This window comes from Mobula birostris, chromosome 11 (genome assembly GCF_030028105.1).
Source record: "Mobula birostris isolate sMobBir1 chromosome 11, sMobBir1.hap1, whole genome shotgun sequence".
In the NCBI taxonomy this organism is placed as follows: domain Eukaryota; kingdom Metazoa; phylum Chordata; class Chondrichthyes; order Myliobatiformes; family Myliobatidae; genus Mobula; species Mobula birostris.
Window position 1 is genome coordinate 86,947,597 of NC_092380.1, and position 17,063 is coordinate 86,964,659.

The following is a 17,063-nucleotide window of genomic DNA, read 5'->3' on the forward strand; positions in this document are numbered from 1 at the left end:
ATTCATCTGTCATAAATGTCAGTATCAACCAGACTTGTTCATTTATGCTGTTGCATACGGTTATGAAGGTCAATTAATTAATGACATTCTTTACCTCAGCTTGCCAAATAACACATTCCAGCCATCTATCCCAGGGGTCCCCAACCTTTTTTGCACCATAGACCGATTTAATATTGACAATATTCTTGTGGACCAGCCGACCGGGGGGGGGGGGGGGCGCGGGGTGTTCAAGTAGGGTTAAACTCACACCTCAACGTCTCTTTTACTGTTAGGGTTGCCAATTTTCTCACTCCCAAATAAGGGACAAAAATAGCAGTCAAATTCCGGGAAAAGACTATCATGACCATGAAGCCTTACGCAGGCACCTGAGTGCGCATGTGTGACGTGTGCATGTGATGTGCGCATGCGCGTACGTGCCAATTTTTTTCCCCATAAATTGGTTTTGCCTTCATTTTCCCCACTATACTGTACATACATTATTTCTACTTTATATAGGCTGTGTATTTATCATATCATTCCTGCTTTTACTATATGTTAGTGTTATTTATTTTCGGTTTTATTGGTTATTTGGTATGATTTGTTAGGTTATTTTTTTGGGTCTGGGAATGCTCAAAAATTTTTCCCATATACAAACGCAAATTAATGGTAATTGCTTCTTTGCTTCACGCCATTTCGTCACGAAAGGTTTCGTAGGAACGCTCTACCTTAGTGGGGGAAATATGACAGAAGGGTGGTCCCATATGGGACAGACCAATTTAGCCCAATATACAGGATGCCCCAGCTAATACGGGACAGTTGGCAACCCTATGTTCAAGTTCAACAGTGAGTGACAGAGAATGAGGAAAGGTGCAGCTGACTCATATTGTTTCCTCGCGGCCCAGTAGCACATGCTTTGCGGCCCGGTGGTTGGGGACCACTCTACAGAGAGTCGCTAATTGCATTTCAATTGTTTAATATCATGCTCTGAGATTATAGTGACCAGTGTGCTTGAACTGGTTACTATATGACAAACAGCGGAAGAAATGAGCTAGGTTACTGGCACTTCAATGACACAACGCTAACCACTACGCTACCGAGCTGCCCTGCTACACTACTGTGTCAGACTTTGTGTCCCTTAACCTTTATTCCAGTTTCAGGTTTCACTTTTCAAACACTCCTTGTTCTCTATTCAAGAGAACCACAGGGTAATCCATAAAAAAATACTTGCGATTAGTTGATTCAAACAAAATTATTCAGAATATGAAAAGAAATAAATAAAACAATTTGCAAGGGCTGGATTTTCATATGTAAAAAATGAAGGATGGGATACTAAAGGTAATTAGATATATGAACTTAATGCAATTCTTTAAAAAATTCAAATGTAGCTTTAGCTAAAAAGCAAAGCGAATTGTTTCACCAGTACGAGGACAACTTCTTAATGTTTAGATATAAGAGCTGTTGTAACATTTTCCTGTTCAAAAATATCAATATTTAAATACTTGAGTTAATTATTTGATTTTTTTAAAAAACGGAGTTGGTAAAATTTGTTACTTAGCTGGGGACTTCTCTCTGACATTTTGAAAATTGTTAGCTTATCAATATTTAACAAGAGGCATGGCAGAATGCAAGAAAAACTAATGAGATCAGCATCTGTTATGAGTACATTGAAACATCTGGATGAGAAGTGTTATAGAGAATGTCAGCGCATAGTTTTGGGAGCAAGGTCTTGTCTAAAGGTCACTGAAATTTGTAGAGAAAACGACAGATGTTGCTAACCATGTGCTACCTGCAGATGTGATTTATTTGGATTTGGACAAGGCGTTGGAAATTCAATGAGATGGATGGAAAATAAGGTAAACTAAAGATTACAGCTAAGGCTTACAAGAGGAATGGGGGACTGATAATTTACAGTATGTTTAACTACATTGCAGAGAATAGGCTGTTGATTCACCTCATTAGGATACTGCAACCTATAACTTCTCCAGTGGGATGCCAGGTGGCGCGATGGCATCAGTGCCATTGCTCCACCGCCGGACTCCAGAGCGAAGGCTCCCGAGTTCGAATCACAGTAGGGCCACCCCCCGAGCACACTTTCCATCTGTGCTGGGTTGAGCATCGAGCTAGCCACTGGACCTCGTAAAAAAAAAAGGGTCGAGTCAGGAACATTCATATCGTGACCCGGTTAATCCGAACGAAGGCCAATCCTGACACCATGTGCCAGACAAGAATGGCTGACTGTCTGGTGCGACACGCAAAAAAAAAATTCTCCAGTCAACTTAAGCTTGACATGAATCAAACAGAAATGAAACCAAAGCCAATGCGGCTGTGTTGGTTTGTGAAAATATAATTATCCATGAACAATTAGCATGCTCTTTTAATAGACAAGACCTCTCAGAACAAATTGCACGGTGAAGCCAATGGAAGTAAATACAATGAGGAAGGAAAAATAAGAGCTGGATAAATATTTAATAGAGTGGATAACTCAGCTTTATTAGTTTTTTTTGGAACTTGGCAAATAGAATTCAGCATTGTTCTTGCACCAGATCCTACTTGTTTCCTATGCTTTTATGAAAATGTCAGAGAGATTGTATCTCCGAATTATTTTTTTCCTCAAGCACGGTGAATATCCAATTCTTCTCTGTTAAATTATTTTCAATATGAAGAGTTCCATTCTCAATGAAAATAATGAAAATCCTGATTTTTTTGTGGCAATAGATGAGAAAACCATCTTAAAAAGAACTGGTTCCAACATATTTGTAGTAACAGTGAATACCTATGTAGAAAGCTCCTCTTACTAATGAGATAAAAAGTCTTTTGAGGTGCTGGAGGTCCTTAATAATGGATGCTGCCTTTCTGAGACACCACGCCTTGAAGATGTCCTTGGTACTTTTTAGGCTAGTACTCAAGATGGAACTGACTAAATCTACAACCCTCTGCAGCTTCTTACAGTCCTGTGCAGTAGCCCCCCAATACCAGACAGTGATGCAGCCTGTCAGAATGCTCTCCACGGCACATCTATAGAAGTTTTTGAGTGTATTTGTTGACAAACCAAATCTCTTCAAACTCCTAATGAAGTATAGTTGCTGTTTTGCCTTCTTTATAACTACATCAATATGTTGGGACCAGGTTAGTTCCTCAGAGATCTTGACACTCAGGAACTTGAAACTGCTCACTCTCTCCACTTCTGATCCCTCTGTAAGGATTGGCATGTGTTCCTTCGTCTTACCCTTCCTAAAATCCACAACCAGCTCTCTTGCCTTACTGACGTTGACTGCAAGGTTATGCTGTGACACCACTCCACTAGTTGGCATATCCCACTCTTGTACACCCTCTCATCTCCATCTGAGATTCTACCAACAATGGTTGTATCATCAGCAAATTTATAGATGGTATTTGAGCTATGCCTAGCCACACAGTCATGGGCATAGAGAGAGCAGAGCAGTGTGCTAAGCACACACCCCTGAGGTGCACCAGTGTTGATCGTCAGCGAGGAGGAAATGTTTTCACCAATCCGCACAGATTGTGGTCTTCCGGTCAGTAAGTCAAAGATCCTATTGCAGAGAGAGATACAGAGGCCCAGGTTCTGTAACTTCTCAATCAGCATTATGGGAATTTGGTATTAAATGCTGAGCTATTGTCGGGGAACAGCACCCTGATGTAAGTGTTTGTGTTGTCTGGGTGGTCTAAAGCCTTGCAAACAACCATTGGGATTGCATCCGCCATTGACCTATTGTGGTGATAGGCAAATTGCAATGGGTTCAAGTCCTTGCTGAGGCAGGAGTTCAGTCTAGACATGACTGTAGATGTGAGTGCTACCAGGCGATAGTCTGAAAGGAAATCTGTTGAATGGAGGCCAAACACAACAGTTAGTGCTTTATGTATTGAAAAGTGGAGGGCCAGCACTTTTCAGGCATGAATGGCTGAGAAAAATCCAACTAGACAGGCATTCAATAAAAGCTCTCAATTTGATATCATCAGACAACGGTGGCCCAAATGGTAGTACCAACCAGAGACTGGCACAGCTGCTTAATGCTAAGGAGAAGATATTTGAGTGGAGGATTGGTAAACTCAAAGGCATGAAGGCCAGAATGAACTGGATGAAACATCAACACCAAGATTCCATGAAGCGCGTCCAGAGCCTTAAGTACTATGTCCTAAGGTGGATGCTGAACTGCAGAGCATGGAGGCATCTGGAGCTCTCTTTAAAGTTGAGTGGAATGATTGGGCCATACCCATTGTCCCGGCGATCAAGAAAGGGAAAGCTGAAGCCATTCGCATACGTGGGGATTTCAAGGTGAGCATCAATCCAGTGCTTGTACTGTGCAGTATCCCCTGCCATGAATAGAAGACTTCTTTGTATCTTTGGCAGGTGGCGAGAAGTTTTCAAATATTGACTTGACACAAGCCTGTCTGTAAATGGAGATTGAGGGGTCAAGCAGGAAGTTGCTCATGATCAAAACTCACAAGAATAACTGTCTTGTCTTCAGCTTCACATCATCTCCAGCAATTCGGCAAAGAGCAATGGTCCAAGTGCTCTAAAATATCCCAGGAACACAATGCTACCTCAATGACATCATTGTGACTGGCAAAAAGATGAAAAGCACCTCCAGAACCTCGGTAAAGTACTTACCAGGCTGAGTGAATATGGTCTGCGCCCAAAGAGAGAGAAATGTGAGATTTTCATATTGTGGACGTATCATTGTCAAGCATGGCTTACATCCGTCACAAGAGAAGACTAAAGCAGTGCTACAGGTACCCAAACTGGAAAATGTGTCACAATTCAGGTCACAATTGGGCCTTGTAAACTGCTACCACCAGTTTCTCCCAAACATTGCTACAGTGCTGCACCCATTGAATGTACTGTTGCAGAGAGGTGCAAAGTGGGAACGGTCAGAAAGGTGTGAAAGAGCAGTCAAGGAAAAAAAATCTGATGAATTGATCACTCATTATGACCCATCCCTGCCCATCAGACTGGTGTGTTATGGGTCCCCTAAGGGCATTGGGGCTGTTTTGTCATATGTTATGAAAGATGGATCTGAATTACCACTTGAGTTTGTTTTGAGATCACTGATGAGCGCAGAATGCAACTACTCACAGATCGACCCTTAATCTAGTATGGGGAATAAAGGAGTTCCAACACTACCTCGATGGACAAAAGTTTACACTAGTGACAGATCACAAACCAATTATGTCCATTTTCAATCCCAGGAAGGGGTTTCCAGCGATGACTGCTAACCAGTAACAACATTGTGCACTATGAGCCCACTCTTATGACACAAAGGTTACCAAACAACACAGCAATGCTGATGGCTTGTCATTTCTTCCACTACTGGCAACTGAAGATAAAAAGTCTTCATACTGTGACCCAACAGGAGTGTTCCCCACTGCGTTGGTGGACCAGTTGCTGGTAACAAATTCCAAAAATACAAAGTGAAACAAGGAATGACCTGACCTTGTCAAAAATCTATGCAATCACCAGACACCTGAGTACAGTCAAGATGAAGAGTCTCACTCAGAGCTGTGTGCGGTGGCCAGGAATAGATAAACAGATGGAAGTCTTGCCTGAAATCTGTTCAGGATGCCAAATACTTCAAAATGTACCCCCACAGGCACCATTACACCTGCGGGAGTGGCCGTCATCAGCATGGTAAAGAGTACGTACTGACTTTGCTGGGCCATTTATGGATTCCATGTTTCTGATTGCTGTGGATGCTCATTCAAAGTATCAGGGGTTATACCAATGAAGACGACTGCCTTCGCAAAGACTGTCTCTGCCCTGAGGACTACCTTTGCCAAAAATAGCTTACCAGAACAAATTGTGAGTGACAACGGACCACAGTACATGTCAAAAGAATTCTGATTGTTCCTGAAGAAAAATGGCATCAGACATTTCACGTCGGCTCCTCCCCACCCACCAACAAATGGGTTAGCTGAAAGTTTTACCCAAACCTTCAAGAAGGTCATTAAAGTGATGAACAGGGAGGACATTTCTCTACAGCATAAGGTGGACAACTTCCTTTTTGTGTATCAGAACTTCCTTCATGCAACAACAAATCAGCACCTGCAATACTGTTCCTGAACAGGAAACTGAGATCTTGCATAGACGTCCTGAATCCAGACCTGCAGAGGGAAGTGCAAAATAAACAGTTCAGCCAGTTGCCAAGGGAAGCAACAAAGAGCTTTGAGATCGGACGGGAAGTTCTAGCACGTGATTACTGAGAAGACAAGTGGACACCCTGTAGGATAGCTACTAGAACTGGACAACTGATATTGGAGATCAGATATGGAGACATCATGTGGACCAGCTACTGGGTGCTCAACTGAAGAACTCACCTGAGTCAACTGCTTCCAACAAGATGGATACATTACAGTCACTGGACTTAACTTCTCAGTGCTGATCATGTCACTGACAGCAACACTACACCAGAAACCAAGAATGTTGCCTTAGGCAAAAGACCTAACAAACCATGTCACTCCACAGGTCCAGAGGCATTATCCTGAAAGAAACAGGGCACCACCCAAAAGACTGACCCTATAGAACTGTGAAGTTAGTTGTGGACTGTTATTGTGAAAGCATGTTTATTTGGAATATGGGTTTATGAAAGGGAAATTGAACATTTTGTACATATACAGTTTAATGGTGCATTAGTCTAAAGGGGGAAGGAAGTGTAATGTGTGGATCTATTTCTTTTAGAGAAATGACCTCCCCCCCCCACACACACACTACATATTGATCTGTTGTCTGTGCATGTGCTGTTGTCTATACATGCACATTGTTTTCTCTCTCTCTCGCTGCAATGTGAATACACCATTTGAAGCCAGCTCCCACATGTGGGCTTTTATTTAATTGATTGTTGTGCACAGATTCAACAATAATTTGAATGAAAATATTCTTGTTTTTACCAGAGAGATAAAATCCCATCTGCTTTGCGGCAAGTGGTGAAAATAAATCTATTTTGCTATGGCAAAGTTCTGCAGGTGCTTTACATGAAACTTATTTCCAAAACAGAGTTTTGACAAGGTTACAAAAGACTGGCTAAAGAGGACAGTATAAGGGCCGTTCTTAGGGAGGATGTCACGTCAAAGGTTTAACGTGTGGATTCTAAAGCAGCTGAAGGCATAACTACAAAAATGTGGAAGAATTAAAATCAGGGAAACTCAACTATGGAATGAGAAAATTTGTATGAGAGCTTGTAGGGCTGGAGAAAATTATAGGGCCCAGCAGGGATGGACTTGGAAATAATTAGATTATTAAGGTAACAGTATAGATCAGGAAGTATAGACGTGTGAATTAGAATACTGGTTGTGGAGATTTGGAGTTGGAATTGGTTTATTATTGTCATGCACTGAGATACAGTGAAAAGCTTTGTCTTGCATACTATTTGTACAAATCAAATTACATAATGCATTGAGGTAGACAAGATGAAACAATAAAAATGCACTTCAAAAAGAGTTACAGTCACACAAGGTGCAACACCATGACAAGTTGCACTGTGAGGTCAGGAGTCCATCTTATTGTTCTAAGGAACCATTTAATAGTCTTAAAACAGTGGGGTGGAAGCTGATAATACATTCTTCCAGGCGTTTGTATCTCTCGCCCAATGTAAGAGGGAAGAAGAGAGAGTGTGCAAGGTGGATGGGAGTCTGATTAAGCTGGCTGCTTTACTAAGGAAGTGAGAAGTATAAACAAAATCCATAGAGGAGAGGCTACGTTCTGTGTTATGCTGAGCTGCATCCAGAGTCTCGACAGTTCCTTGAGGTCACATGCTAAGCAGATGCCGCACAAAGCTGTGATGCATCCAGATAAAGGTTGACGAGGCTCTGAAGAGACATGCCAAATTTCTTTAGCCTCCTGAGCAAGCAGAGGCACTAGTGAGTTTTCTTGACCATGGTTGGACCAGGACAGGCTTGGTGATGTTCACACCCAGGAACTTGAAGCGTTCAACCTTCTCAACCTCAGCAACATTAGCGTAGACCGGACCATGTGTACACTTCCACTTTCTGAAATCAATGACAAGTCGACATGTTCTTTTGTCTTGTTGGCAATGGGGGAGAGGTTGATTTCATGAAACTATGCCCCTAAGCTCTCCATCTCCTTCCTCTACTTTAACTCATCATTTTTTTATGGTACAGCACATCACTGCAGTATCATCTGCAAAATTGTAGATCGAGTTGGTGTAGAATCTGGCCACACAGTCATAAGTGCACAGGGAAGTGAGTAGGGAGCTGAGGATGCAAACTTACAGAAGTGTTTCACAACTCCTGGTCTGTTTCCAATAGATGAGCTTCTGTTCATGGAGGATCAGAAATGAAAGGTTATCCAGCACAACAGTCATGATGAGATGTAGCACGAGCACTATTGAGGGCTTCAGTGGTAGGTGAACAGAGTCAAGGGCAGAGCTGGCCAAAGCTGAAGACAGGAATAGATATTTTTTATGATGAAGCAAGTATATATCTGGAAATTTACAAGGGCTAAAATAAAATGCCAAGGTTGTACATGGCTTGTCAAATTGGCACAAAGTATCAATAAAATGAGAGATTTAAATGTGTGGCTTCAAGGTGAGTGTGGAAGAAGCCAGTTTGAATTTGTGGGACGTTGATGCCAATATGGGGGCAGCAGGAAGTTGTTCCAATGAGACAGGCTCCACCTGATCCATGCTGGAACCAGAGTCCTGGAGAACAGCATATCTAGGACTGTGAATATGGCTTTACACTGAGAAGGTGGGGGATGAGGAGCCCAATGAGTCTGCTCCACCATTCAATCACGGGCTGATCCAATTCTTCCAGTCATCCCCTCTCCCCTGCCTTATCTCCATACCCTTTGATGCCCTGGATAATCAAGAACCTTTCTATCCCTGCCTTAAATGCACTCAATGACTTGGCCTCCACAGCCACTTGTGGCAACAAATTCCACAGATTTTACTTTGGCTCTGACTTCACTTGTCAGCCATGGTAGTGTCCTTCCATTCAAAAATTTCTTTTTATTTGGAATATATCTGTCTTGCACTTCCCTCATTTTTTTGCAGGAGCTTCAGCCATTTTTGCTCTGCTGTCCTTCCTGCTAGTATCCCTTTCCAGTCAACATTGGCCAGTTGCCCTCTCATGCCGTTGTAACTTCCCTTATTCCACTGAAATACCGACACATTTGAATTTAGTTTCTCCTTCTCAAATTTCAAAGTGAACTCGATCATATTGTAATAACTGTCCCCCAAGGGTTCCTTAACCTTAAGCTCTCTTATTACCCCCGGATCATTGCACAACACCCAATCCAGCACAGCCGATCCCCTAGTGGGCTCAACAACAAGCTGTTCTAAAAAGCCACCCCTTAGACATTCTACAAATTCTCTCTGTTGAGGTCCAGCACTGGCCTGGTTTTCCTAATCCACTTTCGTGTTAAAATCCCCAACGATTATCATGACATTGCCCTTCTGACATGTCTTTTCTTTCTTCTGCTGTAATTTGTAATCCACATCCCGGCTGCTGTTTGGAGGCCTGTATACAACTGCCATTAGGGTACTTTTACCCTTGCCATTTCTTAACACAACCCATAGAGACTCAACACCTTCCGCTCCTATGCCATCCCTTTCTAATGATTTAATATTATTTATTATACTCAGGGCCACACCACCCCCTCTGCATACTAAACTATCTTTCTGATACACCGTATATCCTTGGATGTTCAGCTCCCAATGGCAGCTATCCTTGAGCTAAGTTTCAGAGGTGGCCACAATGTCACACTTGCCAATCTGCAGCTGAATTTCAAGATCATCCATTTTATTTCTTATGCTGCATGCGTTCAAATACAACACTTTCAGTCCAGTATTTGTTGCTTTCTGTTTTAACTGCACCACACCTCTATTGCCATGTAAATCATCCCACTGGCTGTGATTATGCCTCATCTCCTGCCTGTCCTTCCTGTTATCTCTGTTGCACTCTATCTTTGATTTATTTTTGTTTTTCCTTTCCTCAGCCCTGTCACTCCAGTTCCCATCCCCCTACGAAATTAATTTAAACCCTCCCTAACAGCTCTATTAAATCTGCCTGTCAGGATACTGGATCCCTTTGGGTTGTGGTATAACCCTTCCTTTTTGTATAGGTCGTACCTCCCCCAGAAGAGGCTCCAATGATCCAGGAACCCAAAGCCCTGTCCCCTACTCCATGTAGTTGTGTATGTCCTCAACAAGTATTTGCTAGTATAAACATCAAAAACAAAACTCATTAACAACTTTTGACTGCTCATATATTCAAACCTCTCCTCCATCAAGACACTTTTGTTTTATTAATGGCTGGATTTTCAACATTCCTTAATCAGGTAATGCATGGTCTTCCAACAGAGAATTGGTGGTGGTACATTCAAGATGGATGTTTACATCAGCCAGACCACCATAGGTATAATTTTTGGATCATAAAGTGAAGAGAGCTTGGAGCAAGACCCGGGGAGCAATTTGCAAAGAATTATTGACATAACTTTTCACAGTCTGAGTATTCATCAAGAATTAAAGTATGGCTTGCCAAGGAGCTTCAAACAGAGACAGACAGACAGATGGAGAGGTGAGAGGGAGTGTGCGTGGGATGAAGAGAAGAGAGAGCAGGAAATACAATTGAAGTTTCAAGTGGCATAAAGTACAGAACCCAGAGATCCTATTGGAGTCTGACAATTGGTAATATTGAAACAGAGAATAATGTTATAAATTTTCTAACATGCCGCATTATCTTTGGTAATTTCATGAAACATCTTGAGTCATATTATTTGCAGTGTTTGCATTCAATTTATTTTAATTGTGATATTTGGCTAATTTTAACAAACTTTAAAAGAGTTATGTGTAAGGAAACTATGTGTGCATTGACTAGTTTTCCCGCTAGGATGGGAATGCAGATGACAGGTGTTTGAGAGACTGCTTACAGTGCTACCCTTCAAAACTAAATTAGATAAATGATTGCTGGGATCTGTACCAACAGTAGTGGTGTGAGATTAAATGTGTTTCTCTTTGATATAATCAGCAGAGAATAAGATGGACAGAAAGAGATCCTTCTGAAATGATGATTTTAAAATTCTGTCCCTGGGCAGACAGATAGAAAGATGCCACTATCATAGTCTTGTAGTCTTACATTGTTAACCATTTGATTTTCCTCTATATTCCTGCAGGGAAGTAATTTGCACACAAGCAACACAGATAAATGGAAATCAGCTCTATAATATCAGGCTGAAATAAAATGCAATTCAAAAGTCAAGGAGTTAAAAGTCTACGTTTTCCTTCCTAATGGCAGAAGATATTAGTTTTGTGAACAGGTACAGTGAAAATATAATTAAATCTCAGAGGTATATTTTTGTCTTGAACACTTTTCTGAACTGGATTATCAAGCGACGGCTCTCTTCCCTGTAGGAACATTTTAACTGTCTCAGCTGCTATTATCCACTGAAAAACTGTGAGAAAATTATAGTCTCTGTGCCAGGCCTAACGGTTCCTGGTTTGAGGGAATAATACCCCAAATAAATAACTATTATTAAAATATTGATTAAAGGAGCATTACAAAACATGGCTTTCTCTCTATGTGGAATAAGCTTCATTAAAGCAACAAGAAACAAAAGAGCTTGAGAGCAAATAGCTGGCTAATTTCATTTCACAGTATTTTCAATGGACAAAATACAAAACGGAATTGTATTTCAACCTGAGTGCGGATTTATATTTTCTCATTTCATTGAGTTTCTTGAATTTTACTTTATAATCTAGCTGATTAAACATATTGCTGCTTTTTCAAGGAATACATTTAGATCAGGATTTCAATAAGAAGCAGCTGAGAGCAACCAACTTACAAATTAAACTGTAAGCCCCTCAAATTTTATTTTAGTGATTTAACCAGCCTTAAATTGAAAAGAAAAAGATTATTGAACTATAATGTGATTATGGTACAATGTGATTAGGCTTCCAAAAATTTCTCATTGAATCTGAGCATGTAATACTTCGGTTTAGCTTTTTTCCCGATATCTGCAAGGTCAAATCCAAATGTAAAGACGTTTTTGGTTGTATTTCAGAGATCTGTGAACTAAAGGTTTTTTTCTTTGTAACTTATGTGTAAGTTATAACGTTTGCACATACCAGATACATTCAACTACTATTTTTGAAAAAAATATTGTTAAATTGATGAAAATGTCTAGTAAGATAGATACATGAAAAGCAGATACTTGAAGTTGGAAATAAAAGTTGGAGATTTAAAGATACACGGTAGGTCAGGCAGCATTTGTGAAAAGAGAAAAATAATTCAAGTTTCAAGCAATGTCCGTACATCCGAACAGACCCAGTTTTGAGCCATATTAATTCCACAATTCATAATTGATTCATAATTGTCCTTCATCAGAACAGTTCTGATGGAAGGTCATTGGCCTGACACATTGACTTTGATTCTCTCTCTCTACATATATTCTGCATAACTTGATGCCTCTCTCCAGCATTTTATGTTTTTAGTAGATATCAGTTCAAGTCTCTCCATAAGTTGGTTATAATTTAAGCTACAGGCTACAACACTTTATGAGTTAGAAAAAGGTAAATGCTTTTCAAAACCAGTTGTCTTTGCCATAGATTCAATGGATCAAATAGTCCGCTTCTGTGGAGAGAAAATATGATACTCTGTACTATAGTGGTTATGTGTTCCAGTAGCTTTTTAAACTGTCTGGCCTTAAGCATCACCCTGGTGTAATAGACTATAAAAGTCATTCACTGCAAGGGCAATTGAGTTTGAGCAATAAATTATTGTTTTGCCAGTGATGTCCAAGACGAATGAAACTTTGGAAGAACTGAATCTTAAAATCTTACAATCTAGAAGAGTAAAGCCATCACAAAATTGACCATCACAAATTCTGTTCCCCAGCAACTTGTAACCATTCTTTCCAGGTGCTATCCAAGACTGAACCAAACTGTAAGATCATAAGACCTTCATACAGAAGAACAGAATTAGGCCATTAGGCATATCAAGTCTGTTCCACCATTCTTTCATGCCTGATTTATTTTTTCCATTTTGACATTATTATCCTACCTGCTCCCCATAACCGTTGAGATCCTTCCATTCCCAGGATCAATCATGTAAACCTCCTCTTGACTCTCTTCAATGCCAGCACATCCTTTCTTAGATATGGGGCACAAAATTGTTCACAATACTCCAAATGTGGTCTGATCAATCCCTTATAAACTCTTAAGATTACATCCTTGCTTTTATAATCAAATTCCCTTGAAACGAATGTGAACATTGTATTTGCCTTCCTTATTACTGACTCAATCTACAAGTTAACCTTTAAGGAATCCTGGAATCCTGCACTAGGACTCCCAAATGTCTTTGTTTCTCCAATATCTGAATTTGCCCCCCATTTAAAAATAATACTTTATGCCTTTATTCGTTCGACTAAAGATCATGACAATACACTTCCTTAAACTGTATTCCATCTGCCACTTCTTCACCTATTCTCCTAATCTATCCAAGTCCTCCTCAAGACCCCCTTCTTCCTCAAAGGCACCTGACCCTCTACATAGTTTGCTATCATCTGCATTCTTGGCCAAAAAGCCATCAGTTTCAACAAATAATGTGACAAGAAGCAGACCCCTAACAACAACCCCAGAGTTATACCACTTGTCACCAGGAACCAAGAAGAAAAGGGTTAGTTTATTTCCACTCTTTCTCTTCTGCCAGTCAACCAATCTTATGCCCATGCTAGTATCATTCCTGTAATACCATGGGCTTTTATCTTATTTAGCAGACTTATGTGTGGGATCTTGTCAAAGGTCTTCTGAAAGTCCAAGTAGACAACATCCATTGGCTCTCCTTTGACAATCCTGCCTATTATTTCCTCAAATAATTTCAAAAGGTTTGTCAGGCAAAATTTTCCCTTAAGTAAATTTGGTGCCCCCGAGTGACCCAAAATCTCTTCTTTATTAATTCACACTAACTAATGTGGAAAATTGAATCAACAAGTTTGCTGATGACACTAAGATTGGAGGTGTTGTGGACAGTGAGGAAGGCTTTCAAACCTTGCAGAGGGATCTGAATCAACTGGAAAAATGGGCCAGAAAGGGCAGATGGAATTTAATGCAGACAAGTGTGAGGTGTTGCATCTTGAAAGGACAAATCAAAGTAGGACATGCACAGTAAATGGTAGGGCACTGAGGAGTGCGGAGGAACAAAGGGATCTGGGAGTTCCGATACATAATTCCCTGAAAGTGGCGTCACAGGTAGACAGGGTTGTAAAGAAGGCTTTTGGCAACCTGGCATTCATAAATCAAAGTATTGAGTACAGGAGTTGGGATATTATGGTGAGGTTATATAAGACATTGGTGAGGCCAAATTTGGAGTATTGTGTGCAGTTCTGGTCACCTAACTATAGGAAGGATATCAGTAAGATTGAAAGAGTGCAGAGAAGATTTAATAGGATGTTGCCAGGTCTTCAGGAGTTGAGTTATAGGGAAAGAGTGAACAGGTTAGGACTTTTTTCCTTGGAGAGTAGAAGAATGAGTGGGGATTTGATAGAGGTTTACAAAATTATGAGGGGTATAGACAGAGTAAATGCGAGTAGGCTCTTTCCACTAAGATTAGGAGAGATAAAAACGAGAGGACGTGGCTTTAAGGTGAAAGGGGAAAGGTTTAGGGAGAACATTAGGGGGAACTTCTTCACGCGGAGAGTGGTGGGTGTGTGGAACGAGCTGCCATCTTGTCATGCTCCGGTCCATTGACCCTTGCTCCAGGTTTTCCTACCTACCCTGTTTCTGTCTTGTTGAGTTCTAACTAGCTGATGCTAGTTGGGGCTGGCTGCATAAATACTTCCAGAGACCAGGGCATGGCGGCCGGATTGTTCTTGTCCTTTCTCCTTTTTTCCCTTCCTCTGCCTTCTGTTTCCTCACCTGAAGCCCTGCCTTGTCTTGCCGGTAACTCTTGCCTCGCCTGAAGTTCTCGGCTTGCCTTACTTTGTCAGAAGCCTTGCTTTGTCTTGCTGGTAACTCTCACCTTGTCTCACCTGCAGTCTTGGTCTGGAGCCACTCTGTACATAGCTCCCTTCCTGTCCCTTGCCTCCATCGGGTAAGCCAGGCTGTCTCACTGTTACCTGCAGTTGACTCTGTCCCTTGCCTCAGTCGGGTAAGCCAGGCCATCTCGCCGTTACCTGCGGTTGGATCTGTCCCTTCCTGTCCCTTGCCTCCGTCAGGTAAGCCAGGCCATCTCGCCGTTACCTACGGTCGGTTCTGTCCCTTCCTGTCCCTTGCCTCGGCTGGGTAAGCCAGGCTGTCTCACCGTTGCCTGCAGTTGGTTCTGTCCCTTACTGTCCCATGCCTCCGTCAGGTGGTGAACGGCGCCCTGCCCAGGAGTACTGCGCTGTGCCCAGGTGAATCGCGCCCTACCCCGGAGGAGCCTGCCTAGCCTCAAGCCTGAAGACTCCAGGCTCGCCTCGCCTCAGCTGTCCTGCCTCTAGCCTCCAGCCCAGCCTCGCCTCAGGTCTCTTGCCTCCAGCCTACAGCCCAGCCTCGCCTCAGGTCTCCTGCCTCCAGCCTCCAGCCCAGCCTCGCCTCAGGTCTCTTGCCTCCAGCCTACAGCCCAGCCTCGCCTCAGGTGTCCTGCGTCCAGCCTCCAGCCCAGCCTCGACTCAGGTCTCCTGCGTCCAGCCTCCAGCCCAGCCTCGCCTCAGGTCTCCTGCGTCCAGCCTCCAGCCCAGTCTCGCCTCAGGTCTCCTGCGTCCAGCCTCCAGCCCAACCTCGCCTCAGGTCTCCTGTGTCCAGCCTCCAGCCCAACCTCGCCTCAGGTCTCCTGCGTCCAGCCTCCAGCCCAACCTCGCCTCAGGTCTCCTGTGTCCAGCCTCCAGCCCAACCTCGCCTCAGGTCTCCTGCCTCAGCCCCACCTCTAGTCTCCTGCCTCCTGCCTCCAGCCCCGCCTCGCCTCTAGTCTCCTGCCTCCTGCCTCCAGCCCCGCCTCGCCTCTAGTCTCCTGCCTCCTGCCTCCAGCCCCGCCTCACCTCTAGTCTCCTGCCTCCTGCCTCCAGCCCCGCCTCGCCTCTAGTCTCCTGCCTCCCGCCTCCAGCCCCGCCTCGACTCTAGTCTCCTGCCTCCTGCCTCCAGCCCCGCCTCGACTCTAGTCTCCTGCCTCCTGCCTCCAGCCCCGCCTCGACTCGACTCTAGTCTCCTGCCTCCTTCCTCCAGCCCCGCCTCGCCTCTAGTCTCCTGCTTCCAGCCCCGCCTCGCCTCTAGTCTCCTGCCTCCAGCCCCGCCTCGCCTCAGGTCTCCTGCCTCGCCTCAGGCCTCCTGCCTCCAGCCTCCAGCCCAGCCTCGCCTCCGGTCTCCTGCCTCCAGCCTCCAGCCCAGCCTCGCCTCTAGTCTCCTGCCTCCAGCCTCGCCTCGCCTCAGGTCTCCTGCCTCCTGCCTCGCCTCGCCTCCGGTCTCCTGCCTCCTGCCTCGCCTCGCCTCCGGTCTCCTGCCTCCTGCCTCGCCTCCATTCTCCTGCCTCCTGCCTCGCCTCTAGTCTCCTGCCTCCAGCCTCGCCTCACCTCAGGTCTCCTGCCTCCAGCCTCCAGCCTCCAGCCCAGCCTCGCCTCCGGTCTCCTGCCTCCTGCCTCGCCTCGCCTCCGGTCTCCTGCCTCCTGCCTCCTGCCTCGCCTCGCCTCTGGTTTCCTGCCTCCTGCCTCGCCTCGCCTCCGGTCTCCTGCCTCCTGCCTCGCCTCCATTCTCCTGCCTCCTGCCTCACCTCCAGTCTCCTGCTTCCTGCCCCGACTCGCCTCCAGTCGCCTGCCTCCAGCCTCCAGCCCAGCCTCGCCTCAGGTCTCCTGCTTCCAGCCTCCAGCCCAGCCTCGCCTCAGGTCTCCTGCCTCCAGCCTCCAGCCCAGCCTCGCCTCAGGTCTCCTGCCTCCAGCCTCCAGCCCAGCCTCGCCTCCGGTCTCCTGCCTCCTGCCTCGCCTCGCCTCCAGTCTCCTGCCTCCTGCCTCGCCTCCATTCTCCTGCCTCCTGCCTCGCCTCTAGTCTCCTGCCTCCAGCCTCGCCTCACCTCAGGTCTCCTGCCTCCTGCCTCGCCTCGCCTCCGGTCTCCTGCCTCCTGCCTCCTGCCTCTCCTCGCCTCTGGTT